Below are 12,649 nucleotides of genomic sequence, written 5' to 3'. Positions count from 1 at the left end.
TAATCATGTGGTTTTTTTCTTTGGTTCTGTTTATGTGATGGATTACATTTATTGATTTGCATATGTTGAACCAGGCTTGCATCCCAGGAATGAAGCCCACTTGATCTTGGTGGATAAGCTTTTTGATGTGCTGCTGGATTCAGTTTGTCTGTATTTTATTGAAGACTTTAGCATCAATGTTCATCAGGATATTGGTCTACAATTCTCTTTTTTTGTTGTGTCTCTGCCAGGCATTGGTATCAGGATGATGCTGGCCTCATAAAATGAGTTAGGGAGGATTCCCTCTTTTTCTATTCATTGGAATAGTTTCAGGAGGAATGGTACCAACTCCTCTTTGTACCTCTGGTAGAATTCAGCTGTGAATCTGTCTGTCATGGACTTTTTTTGGTTGGCAGACTATGAAATATTGCCTCAATTTCAGAGCCTGTTATTGGTCTATTCAGCGATTCAACTTCTTCCTTGTTTAGTCTTTGGAGGGTGTATGTGTTCAGGAATTTATCCATTTCTTTTAGGTTTTCTAGTTTATTTGAGCAGAGGTATTTATAGTATTCTCTGATGGTAGTTTTTATTTCTGTGGGATTGGTGGTGATATCCCCTTTATCATTTTTTATTGCATCTATTTGATTCTTCTCTCTTTTCTTTTTTATTAGTCTTGCTAGCAGTCTATTAATTTTGTTGATCTTTTCAAAAAACCACCTACTGGATTCATTGATTTCTTGAAGGGTTTTTTGTGTCTCTATCTCCTTCAGTTCTGCTCTGATCTTAGTTATTTCTTGCCTTCTGCTAGCTTTTGAATTTGTTTGCTCTTGCTTCTCTAGTTCTTTTAATTGTGGTGTTAGGGTGTTGATTTTAGATCTTTCCTTCTTTCTCTTGTGGGCATTTAGTGCTATAAATTTCCATCTACACACTGCTTTAAATGTGTCCCAGAGATTCTGGTACATTGTGTCTTTGTTCTCATTGGTTTCAAAGAACATCTTTATTTCTGCCTTCATTTTGTTATGTACCCAGTAGTCATTCAGGAGCAGATTGTTCAGTTTCCATGTAGTTGTGCAGTTTTGAGTGAGTTTCTTAATCCTGAGTTCTAATTTGATTGCACTGTGGTCTGAGAGACAGTTTGTTGTGATTTCTGTTCTTTTACATTTGCTGAGGAGTGCTTTAATTCCAATTATGTGGTCAATTTTGGAATAAGTGTGATGTGGGGCTGAGAAGAATGTATATTCTGTTGATTTGGGGTGGAGATTTCTGTAGATGTCTATTAGATCTGCTTGGTGCAGAACTGAGTTCAAGTCCTGGATGTCCTTGTTAAACTTCTGTCTCATTTATCTGTCTAATATTGACAGTGAGGTGTTAAAATCTCCCATTATTACTGTGTGGGAGTCTAAGTCTCTTTGTAGGTCTCTCAGAACTTGCTTTATGAATCTGGGTGCTCCTGTATTGGGGGCATATATATTTAGGATAGTTAGCTCTTCTTGTTGAATTTATCCCTTTACCATTATGTAATGGCCTTCTTTGTCTCTTTTGATCTTTGTTGGTTAAAAGTCTGTGTTATCAGAGACTAGGATTGCAACCCCTGCTTTTTTTTTTGCTTTCTATTTGCTTGATAGATCTTCCTCCATCCCTTTATTTTGAGCCAATATGTGTCTCTGCACATGAGATGGGTCTCCTGAATACAGCACACTGATGGGTCTTGACTCTTTATCCAATTTCCCTGTCTATGTCTTTAATTGGGGCATTTAGCCCATTTACATTTAAGGTTAATATTGTTATGTGTGAATTTGATCCTGTCATTTTGATTTTAGCTGGTTATTTTGCCCATTAGTTGATGCAGTTTCTTCCTAGCATTGATGGTCTTTACACTTTGGCATGTTTTTCCAGTGGCTGATACTGGTTGTTCCTTTCCATGTTTAGTGCTTCCTTCAGGAGCTCTTGTAAGGCAGGTCTGGTGGTGACAAAATCTCTCAGCATTTGCTTGTCTGTAAAGGATTTTATTTCTCCTTCACTTATGAAGCTTAGTTCGGCTGGATATGAAATTCTGGTTGGAAATTCTTTTCTTTAAGAATGTTGAATATTGGCCCCCACTCTCTTCTGGCTTGTAGGGTTTCTACCAAGAGATCCACTGTTAGTCTGATGGGCTTCTCTTTGTGGGTAGCCTGACCTTTCTCTCTGGCTTTCCTTAGCATTTTTTCCTTCATTTCAACCTTGGTGAATCTGACAATTGTGTGTCTTGGGCTTGCTCTTCTTGAGGAGTATCTTTGTAGTGTTCCCTGTATTTCCTGAATTGGAATCTTGGCCTGCCTTGCTAGGTTGGGGAAGTTCTCCTGGATAATATCCTGAAGAGTTTATTCCAGCTTGGTTCCATTCTGCCCGTCACTTTCAGGTGCACCAATTAAATGTAGATTTGGTCTTTTCACATAGTCCCATATTTCTTGGAGGCTTTGTTCATTCCTTTTTACTCTCTTTTCTCTAAACTTCTCTTCTCACTTCATTTCATTAATTTGATCTTCAATCTCTGATACCCTTTCTTCCACTTGATCGAATTGGCTACTGAAGCTTGTTCATGCATCACGTAGTTCTCATGTCATGGTTTTCAGCTCCATCAGGTCATTTTAGGTCTTCTCTACACTGTTTATTCTAGTTAGCCATTCATCTAATCTTTTTTCAAGGTTTTTAGCTTCCTTGCAATGGGTTCAAACATCCTCCTTTAGCTTGGAGAAGTTTGTAATTACTGCCTTTCTGAAGCCTACTTCTGTCAGCTCTTCAAAGTTATTCTCTGTCCTTCTTTGTTCCATTTCTGGCAAGGAGCTGCAATCCTTTGAAGGAGAAAGAGTGCTCCTGTTTTTAGAATTTTCAGCTTTTCTGCTCTGGTTTTCCCCCATCTTGTGTGGTTTTATCTACCTTTGGTCTTTGATGATGATGACCTACAGATGGGGTTTTGGTGTAGATGTCCTTTTTGTTGTTGTTGATGCTATTCCTTTCTGTTTGTTAGTTTTCATTCTAACAGTCAGGTCCCTCAGCTGCAGGTCTGTTGGAGTTTGCTGGAGGTCCACTCCAGACCCTGTTTGCCTGGGTATCACCAGCAGAGGCTGCAGAACAGCAAATATTGCAGAAAAGCAAATATTGCTGCCCAATCCTTCCTCTGGAAGCTTCGTCTCAGAGGGGCACCTGGCTGTATGAGGTGTCAGTCATCCCCTACTGGGAGGTGTCTCCAAGTTAGGCTACATGGGGGTCAGGGACCCACTTGAGGAGGTGGTCTGTCCGTTCTCAGAGCTCAAACACCATGCTGGGAGAACCACTGCTCTCTTCAGAGCTGTCAGACAGAGAAATTTAAGTCTGCAGAAGTTTCTCCTGCCTTTTGTTCAGCTATGCCCTGCCCCAAGAGGTGAAGTCTACAGAGGCAGGCAGGCCTCATTGACTTGTGGTGGGCTCCACCCAGTTTGAGCTTCCCAGCCACTTTGTTTACCTACTCAAGCCTCAGCAATGGCAGATGCCCCTCCCCCAGGCAGGCTTGCCACCTTGCAGTTTGATCTCAGACTAGCAGTGAGCAAGGCTCCGTGGGCATGGAACCCACCAAGCCAGCCTCGGGATATAATCTTCTGGTGTGCCATTTGCTAAGACTGTTGGAAAAGTGCAGTGTTTAGGTGGCAGTGTCCCAATTTTCCCGGTACAGTCTGTCACAGCTTCCATTGGCTAGGAAAGGGAAATCCCCCAACCCCTTGTGCTTCCTGGGTGAGGTGGTGCCCCACCCTGCTTCAGCTCATCCTCTGTGGGCTGCACCCACTTTCCAACCAGCCCGAATGAGATGAACCAGGTACCTCAGTTGGAAATGCAGAAATCACCTGTCTTCTGCGTCAATCACGCTGGGAGCTGCACACCGGAACTGTTCCTATTCGGTCATCTTGGAACAGCACAATGAACAATTTGTATCTTTTTTTTTTTTTTTTTTTTGAGACAGAGTCTTGCTCTGTCACCCAGGCTGGAGTGCAGTGGTGTGATCTTGGCCCACTGCAACCTCCGTCTCCTGGGTTCAAGTGATTCTCCTGCCTCAGCCTCCTGAGTAGCTGGGATTACAGGGGTGTGCCACCATGCCCAGCTATTTTTTTTCATTTTTAGTAGAGACGGGGTTTCACCATAGTGGTCAGGCTGGTCTCAAATTCCTGACCTCTTGATCTGCCTGCCTCAGCCTCCCAAAGTGCTGGAATTATAGGCATGAGCCACCGCACCTGGCCAACAATTTGTATCTTAAAGATAAATACATATACAATCAAACCATAAAGTAATTCAAAAATAAGATAAACTTTCCAGATCACAAAAGACATGTACCATTGGGAATGAACATGCAAAAAATTTCAATTTATTGGCTAGAATTTCCATAAGTTGGGAACTGGCTCTGTAGATATTCAGTCTACTGTATCTTTCACTTAACTATATAATAAATATTCTTTCACATGAATAAAATATTTAGCAAAAATTTCCTCTAGAGTATAAAAAAGGTTATAAAATTATAAACAACCTAGATATTATCCATAAATAATTAGTTTAATAAATTAAGTATTTCTCTGAAATATAATTTTGTACAACCATTATAAAAACTATATACAGTCATAATATATTTTCTGTGGTTACAGAAAAGAATGCGTAGAATGATCCTGATAATATAAAATTACACATTAATATTTATATATGTGAAATACAATTGAAATCTATAAAGTTTTCCATCAACATGTCAGTTGTAGTTTTGTCTGACTCGTTAAGTTTTACTACACCTACAACTTTTGTGTATTGTTAGAAGTTTATACAAAAAGCACACATCATGTTAATCATCAATAATAAATCATTTTAATTTTGAAGCCATTCACATACATTCACTTATATATACACACACATACTGCCCACATACTTCAAATGTGTAGCTAAATGGGAAGATGAGGCAACTTGTTCAAAATTCATCTACTTTATTAGCTAAGATGCCACAATTTAAGTTAGACAGAATTGGATAAGAATTCCATCTCCACCATATACTAGTTGTATTACCCTGAATAATGCATGGACACTATTTTCACTTTTATAATTTGGTCTCATACTTACTTTTTATTTGCACATATAAAAATGAGAATAGTCATTCTGCTACCATTATCTTGTAGATGAATCAAAATCAAATCTATGAGCCTTAACCTTAAAAATTATGGGCCAGGCATGGTGGCTCATGCCTGTAATCCCAGCACTTTGGGAGGCCGAAGAGGTTGGATTACCTGAGGTCAGGAGTTCAAGACCAGCCTGGCCAACATGGTGAAACCCCATCTGTACTAAAAATACAAAAATTAGCCAGGCATGGTGGCAGGTGCCAGTAATCCCAGCTACTCGGGAGCCTGAGGCAGGGGAATCGCTTGACTCCAGGAGGTGGAGGTTGCTTTGAACTGAGATCATGCCACTGCACACCAGCCGGGGCAACAGAGCAAGACTCAGTCTAAAAATAAATAAAAAATAAATAAGTAAACCTTAAAAATTATGATGCTGTGTAAGCATAGTCATATCTTGCTTGGTGTTATATAGAAGAAAATGCAACCTTATAAAATTTAAATGGACCAAAAGTTCATATTACAAAAAAGTCTTGAAAACCAACTCCTGATCTTAATTATAAATATTGTATATATTGCCAAGATACACATTTATATATTGAGGCATATATAAGACTTCTTCATTAAAATACATGAAAAATCTTACATACAAAAAACATAAATTGTCCATCATCAAAATCTCTGGTCAAATCCAATGATTTAATGAAATATTCACCAATAATTATGTCTACATGTAGCATTAATATATTTAGCCAATGTAGTGTTCAACTTTCCTGTGTATTTAACATTATGTGAATCAAGCACCTGGATGATTAAAGACAGTTTTGACTAAATTCACTGACTTGTCCATATGTGTTTTTAAAATATAGGCATAGCCTGTTGTATTTCTGCATTATTAATTACCTACTTCCTTCTCAGCTTTCTGGGAAACAGATGAAATTGGCTCAGAAACCTTTATTCCATGAAAGACACTGCTAAATCTCTATAAATTCTAATTTCACATTATCAATAAATCAGTCAACTAATGGAGACTGAAAAGTGAAATCAAGGCATGAAAGAGTAAAGGAGAAGGAAAGAAAGGGAAGAGAGAAATATAGAATAAAGACCAACTGGAAAGATAGGAAAAGAAAGAGAGGAAGGGAGGAAGAAAGGAAGGAAGGAAGGAGGGAGGGAGGGAGGAAAGAAAAAGAAAAGAAAAAAAAGAAGAAAGAAAGAGAAGAGGGAAAAAAGAAGAGAGAAAGAGAGGAAGGAAGGAAGGAAGAAGGAAGGGAGGGAGGGAGGGAAGAAAGAAAAAGAAAAGAAAAAGAAAGAAAGAGAGAAAGAGAAGATGGAAAAAAGAAGGGAGAAAGGGAGGAAGGAAGGAAGGCAGGCAGGCAGGAAGGAATGAAGGAGGGAGGGAAGAAAGAAAAAGAAAAGAAAAAGAAAGAAAGAGAGGAGGGAAAGAAGAAGGGAGAAAGGGAGGAAGGAAGGCAGGAAGGAAGGAAGGAGGGAAGGAAGGAAGGAAAAAAGGAATGGGGAATAAAAAAGAAAAGTTAACCAGGAGATAGAAAAAGAAAGAAGGAAGGAAGGATGAATAGACAGAAAGAAAGAAGAAAGGAAAGAGAGGAAAGAAGGCAGAAGAAGAGGGAAGGGAGGGAGAAAGAAGAAAGAAGCAAAGATCCCCCAGCATAGACAGAGAAAAAGAAGAAGAAAGAGAAGGAGAGAGGAAGAGAGAGGGAGAGGGAGCGAGGGAAGGAGGGATGTGGAAATAAAGAAAAATTAGTAGAAAAGAAAAAGAAGGGAAGGCAAGAAAACAAAAAGGAAAATAAAGAAGTAAAAAAGGAGGCAAGGACAGGAGTGAGGAGGGGAAGAAAAAGGCTCTGGCAGTCAGATAGCTTGGAAACAATTTCTTTTGTACATCAAGGTCCCTCTTTGGTCTACATTCAGGTACCTTTTTTTTTTCAATTGACTAGAAAACAGTAGCGTAATAGGTATACAGTAAAAAACTGAAGCCAGACTGAAAACATTAACACTGCAAATGTGTGTCGACATGAACAGATTCTTTATTTTCTGAGCACAAGATTTGATTTTGCCTTAAAATGCAAAAATGCAGAAGTACATCTTAGTTTAGCCATGTTCTCTGCATGAACAGTTGAACTGTTAATTGCATAGGGACTTTTTATAAAATTTTACCTTTCCAGAGTCTATTTGCTTAGAAATATGCATATGTCCAATTTAACACTTTTACTGATACCAAAAGAGAAAATCAGTGTGTGTGTGTGTGTGTGTGTGTGTGTGTGTGTGTGTGTGTGTGTTTGTGTAGGCAGCCTGATATCGAACAATAGGAAACTGGAAAACACAGCATTTCAGAAAGACTCCAGCTCCTCCTATCAAGATCCTATTCATGTTAAGTTTTTCAGCATTTCAAAGCTTGTACATTTTTTACATTTTTAGGGAATGAAAGTGGAATGGAATAGAGTGATAAATAAATTCTGTATGGAAGAAGAGAAATGTAGTCAGTTTTACATATAGGCTACTAATTAAATTCTTCTAAATAAGAAATCTCTTTTAGGGTTTTCTCTCCCTCTTCCTCTTCCCTTTCTTTCCTGAACAATTCAGTTCTAAAGCAATTAGATGAGCAAAGAAAACTAGGCACTAAAGCATATGAGAGTGGGGAGTAGAAGCCACAGTGGCCTAGTGTTTTAATCCCAAGCATTGTGGTGGGGCTGCCTGCCTTAGGGCACCAGAGCCTGAGCAGGGAGAAGTGAACATCACACAGGGGTTAGTCGGCATAGCTATAGAGCCCAGCTGAGTTGAGGAAGAAAGGAGACAGTAAAAGGAGTGTAAGAATTCAATCCATGGCATGTCAGAGCCTGGGTGGAGAGAGAAGGCATCATAGCAAGGCCGAATCTGGCATAGGATGTTAGAGTGCAAGCAGAAAAAGGAGGGCATTCATAGAGAGGTCAGCCTGCTGTGAATGTCACTTAAGCAGGGTGAGGAGTGCATCCATGTGGGAGCAAGGATCAGCCTGGCCTCGGGAGTCATAGCTCAACCAGGACAAAGAGGTACCCACAACCTGGCATCCGGTGTCTGTTTATGCCTGGAGGAGGAGCACAACCACATGGAAGGGATGGGGGTGGGCCTGCCCATTGCAGTGTTAGAACCCAAGAAGAGTGAATGAAGAGGATATTCCCCTAAGGAGGAGACCTGGTGCAGGTTTGCAGAGCCTGAGCATTCTGAAAAAATGAGTACACACAACTCATCATGAAAGGGCCACTTCCATACAGGGAGAGCAGTCCAGTGTGGGGTTTTGGAGCCCAAGCAGGGGAAGGAGAGTGTCTGCCTGGGAGGTGCCATATGGATGTCAGAGCCCTAGAGTGAGGAGGGCATCCGTTTTGGGAAGGGTGTGGTAGTGGAGATGAGAGATTGGTTACATACAGAAGAATTAATTAAAGTATTAATATTCTAAGTATAATAGAAACAGGTTTGTCACTGTGAGAGGAGGAAGTTAGTTATAATAAGAAGAGGAAGAAAATTAGAATGAACCTTGCATGGTTGGATTAGAATTGGAGATATTGTGAACTCAATGTTTTTGACAGATAGAGAAGTAGAAAAAATAAATATAATGTAAAGGTATATATGTTATACACATTTGTATTTATATATAAATAAATATATATAGTGTATGCTTACACTTAAGTACGTATGTATGTATATACGTATATGCATATATTTATGCTCTAACTCTCCACTGAGATCATCTGTGAGCAGCATAATCTTGATAACAAAGAGCATACCTGGTGCTGAGTGTTGGCTTCTAAATACAATTTTCACTAAAAGGAGCAAGTACTCCTTGAAGAGATGCTGGATTCTAGGGCTAAGGCGCAGAAAATACAAGAGGAAACTGGAATATCTGCTAGTATCAAAAAGCAAAAATGTGCTCAAAAAACAGTGAGGTCATCACTGCTCTACCTAACGAGTAGTTATTCTTTTGTTTCTTTACTTCTCTAATAGACTTGCTTAAAAAAAAAAAACCCACAAAACAGTCAGGTCATGTTAAAAAGAAACCAATTTTGGCTTGAAAGAGCTACTACTGGCTGGGCACAGTGGCTCACACCTATAATCCCAGCACTTTGGGAGGCCGAGGTAGGTGGATCACAAGGTCAGGAGTTTGAGACCAGCCTGACCAACATGGTGAAACCCCGTCTCTACTAAAAATACAAAAATACAAAAAAAAAAAATTAGCTGGGCATGGTCGTGAGTGCCTGTAATACCAGCCACTCAGGAGGCTGAGGCAGGAGAATCGCTTGAGCCCTGGAGGCGAAGGTTGCAGTGAGCCGAGATCACGCCACTGCACACCAGCCTGAACGACAGAGCTCAAAAAAAAAAGAGCTACTATTAATTGTATCAGATGCAATAAAAACAAGAAAATAAATGCACATAGTAACAGGTCAAATCACCTGAACAAAATAGAAAATCATAAATTCATACTGACATTAAATAATTAATTAATTAAAATTTCTAATAAATGGAATATTTGCATGGATCCAAGGTAACTAACATCAACATACATATCAGTCACAAAGGGAAACAGCAATTTACATTGGACAAGCCTGATACATACCATTTTAATCAAATAATTAAACAGAACATTATATCCAATCAAACAAATCAGAATTGTGTGCCACGTGATAGGATGCCAATAAGGAATGCCCAACATACTTTCTATGATTATTCCTGCCAGAGATGAATATCCTGAATCTTGTGATTACAAGGAAATATAATACAAACCCAAACTGAGGAGCATTTTATGGTAGATTTAAAAGTGTCAACATGAGGAAAGTCAGGGAAAGCCTGGAAGTATTTCCAGACTTTGACACAAGCATTAATTGTAATGTGTGATTTAGCTCTGGATCAATTTTCCATAAAGTACATCACTGAGACTATTAGTATAACGTCTAAGGTCCAATAATTAAATAGTAGGAATGTATCAATATTAATGCTCTGATTTGATGTTGATAAAATGGGTATTTTAAAAATGCCCTTGTTTGTCAAAAAGTATTTGAGAGTGATGAGCATGAGGGGAAGGAGTAAAGTGACAAATCTAAACTTGAAATTCATTAGTCTTTCTTTTTCCTATTGGTAATTTTGGTTCATACTCATAAGATTTGGAACACATGTTCGTGTTTATTTTGCCATGATAACACTTCTTTTTTTATTTGTATAAATTTATGAAATACTGGTGCTTTTTTTTTTCCTAAATCTATTGCATAGTGGTGACGTCTGGGATTTTCTTTAAAAAAAAACAAGATGGAGTTACATTCAATAGAGACCCTGCCTCTTTCTGCTCTAGATTTCCTTGAAGCATCCATTCCAAATGAGGCCTTTAAAGTTACATTCTTCACTTCAAATAGAGCATGTAGATAAGGTTTCCTGTGTAAGATATGCTTGGGGTTTTTTCCAGGTTGATTTTATGTTACAAAATATGGCTCCTCTAAAACCTTCTTTTGAAAGAGACTCAGGAGCCTACTATTCAGGAAAAAAATATAATAAATACTCCTGATCTCCTTTCTCCTGGAGCTTGTCATGAGGTAATAGTATTGAGAAAGGAACTAAGGGGCATAGATATAGTCACATAATTATAATACATGGCATAATATTATAGCATTCATAAAATAAGAAAAAAGTGAAGAATCCTTTCCACTACATAGAATACTTGTCCACAAAACCCTAAGCATCCAGATTTACATGTGTATACTACATGATAAAATAAATTGTTCTTTTTAAATCTAGTTATCTGTGGCTTTAGGAATAAAATATAACAAAATCTCCAAAAGAGAGAAATAAAAATGTCAAGTGATCAAGGAATAATGTATTCATTGAGTCAATATAATAGAAAAAGTTGGAGAACCCAAAACATTAATTTTGAAATGAGAATACTTAGAAGAACATAGCAACAATTTTCAAATATCTGAAGCAATTTCATATAGAGGAAGGAAGAATTAGGACTAATAAATGGAAATTATAGAAAGAGAAATTTCCATCCAGTTAAAAATAAAAACAAATACTTAAATATTCGAAAATAGGATAGGTTGCCTAGGCAATTGATTAATCAACTAGAAGAGTCACAGCATAGACAAATTAGTTCATAAAGGTGGTATAGAAAGAGTTCAAATAGCAAGCCGGCCAAAGGAATCTGTGACGTGTAAGGTCCATTTCAATCTAATAATTCTTTAGTTTTATGCATCTAAAATTATCAGACATAAACTGATAACTCCAAGTTCATATACAAATGTGACTTCAGAAGGTATGTATCACATTTGAGATTATTATACAAACATGGTCTTTTTTTGCTAAAAATAATCTCTTTCACAGAGATGAGCTTTGGCCAAACTATAAATCCCCTAAATAGGTCTATAAATGATAAACTCAATAGGAATTATATACTGGAGGGTAGACATTGATTGAAAAGAAATATGTTGGGCTTTTGATATATCGTGTTCAATAGTGGCTTCACTGAGCAGTAATATTCATTGTCCTGCAACTAGTCAATTTTGCTTTGAAGTAACATGGGCAAAAATCACTTCTTCAACACCTTTTTATTGTGGAAGACTGTGTTTGTTTCCTAAATCATCATTTAGAAAGTGACATTCAAGGACAGGCATGTTTGGGAAATCAGAGCATGAAAAACTGTATTACATTTTTAAATCATGCCACAGAGTTAAAAAGAACAGGTAAACAGGTGTCTTTATGTACGTTGCATTTGAGAACTAATTTCTAGGGTAAAATATTATTTATAGCATATATAATTTATCATTAGCCCAGCTAACACAGTCTAAATTATGTTAAGTATCTATGTACCTATGACAACAAATTTACCATTAAAAATCAAATTTTTCTTTTTTTTTTTTTTTTTTTTTGAGATGGACTTTTGCTTTTGTTGCCAAGGCTGGAGTGCACTGGCACCACCTCAGCTCACTGCAGCCTCCACCTCCCGGGTTCAAGCAATTCTTGTGCCTCAGCCTCTCCACTAGCTGGGACTATAGGCATCCACCACCACAACCGGCTAATTTTTGTATTTTTAGTGGAGACGGGGTTTCACCATGTTGGCCAGACTGGTCTCGAACTCCTGACTTCAGATAATCCGCCCACCTTGGTCTCCCAAAGTGGTGGGATTACAGGCATGAGCCATCATGCCCAGCCAAATTTTTCCATTCTTTTAACATTCTACTGACATCACACTTAATATTTTGATATATAGAAATATAGATGACAGGATGAATTTATCTCTTTTCATCTGAATATCTTCTTTGTGGTTTTAACATTTCTTTAGGCAGAACTGAAACATCATAATCTACCTGTGTATTTTATCAGGCAAAAATTTGGCAATAAATGAGGAAATGTCTTGATAAATGAGGAAATGTCTTAGCAGCCAAGGGTTTGTGGTTGGTTGAAAATATAGTTTATGAATTTAATAATTTAAAATATATACACATACATGTTGTCAAAATGAAGACTCAAAAGCCCACTGATGATGAAGTTGAAAGAAGGATGACAAGGAGGTAAATGTAATCCAAATTCAGAATAATAATTTA

Source organism: Pan troglodytes, chromosome 2, assembly GCF_028858775.2.
Source record: "Pan troglodytes isolate AG18354 chromosome 2, NHGRI_mPanTro3-v2.0_pri, whole genome shotgun sequence".
In the NCBI taxonomy this organism is placed as follows: Eukaryota; Metazoa; Chordata; class Mammalia; order Primates; family Hominidae; genus Pan; species Pan troglodytes.
The sequence above is the reverse complement of the archived record's forward strand: the minus strand, read 5'-3'. Positions refer to the sequence as shown.